The following is a 686-nucleotide window of genomic DNA, read 5'->3' on the forward strand; positions in this document are numbered from 1 at the left end:
TGTGTGTGTGTGTGTGTGTGTGTGTGTGTGTGTGTGTGTGTGTGTGTGTGTTTGTGCGTTGCAGCGTTGCAGCTGTGCATCCTGCAGCCTTCAAAGATCTCTCCTGGGGTGAGTCCACTTAACATACTGGTACCAGTTGGTTCCAGATCTGATGATCTGACCTGGTCTAATCTGATTAAATCTGATTTAATGTGATGAGAGGCGTTTCAGGTGTGACGTAGACTCAGGTGTGTTGAACTGACCAGGTTGGGTTCCTGTGTTTCAGAGTGTGGAGGGGACTCCACTACTGACCCTGTTAAAGGATCCATACATCCTCATCAGTGCAGGTAAGACACCTGCGCTCCCGCTCACCTGTACCACCATGTTTATCTCCACAAACACACACGAGTCACAGAAGTTTAAAGGATGCAGTGTGGGTGGAGCTGAGCCGGAACCAGCTCCTGTCAATCAAGGCTTTCTGGCCCATATACTCAAATATGAGGAGGAGTCAGAGCAGAGGGACAGACGTCCTCTTGTCTTTGTGTCTCCAGGGTCTCTGTGCTTCGCCAACATGGGCGTCGCCATCCTGGAGCCGACGCTGCCCATCTGGATGATGCAGACCATGTGCTCCCCTAAATGGCAACTTGGTACGATCCACTGTCTGTTCATGGGTTTGACTTTCACTGCAGCAGATAACCAACTAATGT

At 50.4% G+C, this 686-nt stretch overlaps 1 long non-coding RNA gene across 1 annotated transcript; it reads left to right on the forward strand.

The window, feature by feature from the left end:
• Positions 1-67: 67 nt before the first annotated feature.
• On the forward strand, positions 68-623 carry LOC147819940 (uncharacterized). The gene is made up of 3 exons (XR_015438575.1): positions 68-108; positions 266-326; positions 531-623. It is a non-coding gene; the product is annotated as an uncharacterized LOC147819940 (long non-coding RNA).
• The last annotated feature ends 63 nt before the right edge of the window (positions 624-686 follow it).

The sequence above is a fragment of the Seriola lalandi genome, unplaced genomic scaffold, assembly GCF_002814215.2.
Source record: "Seriola lalandi dorsalis isolate HSWRI2012SDOR001 ecotype SW California unplaced genomic scaffold, Sedor1 jcf7180002012664, whole genome shotgun sequence".
NCBI lineage: Eukaryota > Metazoa > Chordata > Actinopteri > Carangiformes > Carangidae > Seriola > Seriola lalandi.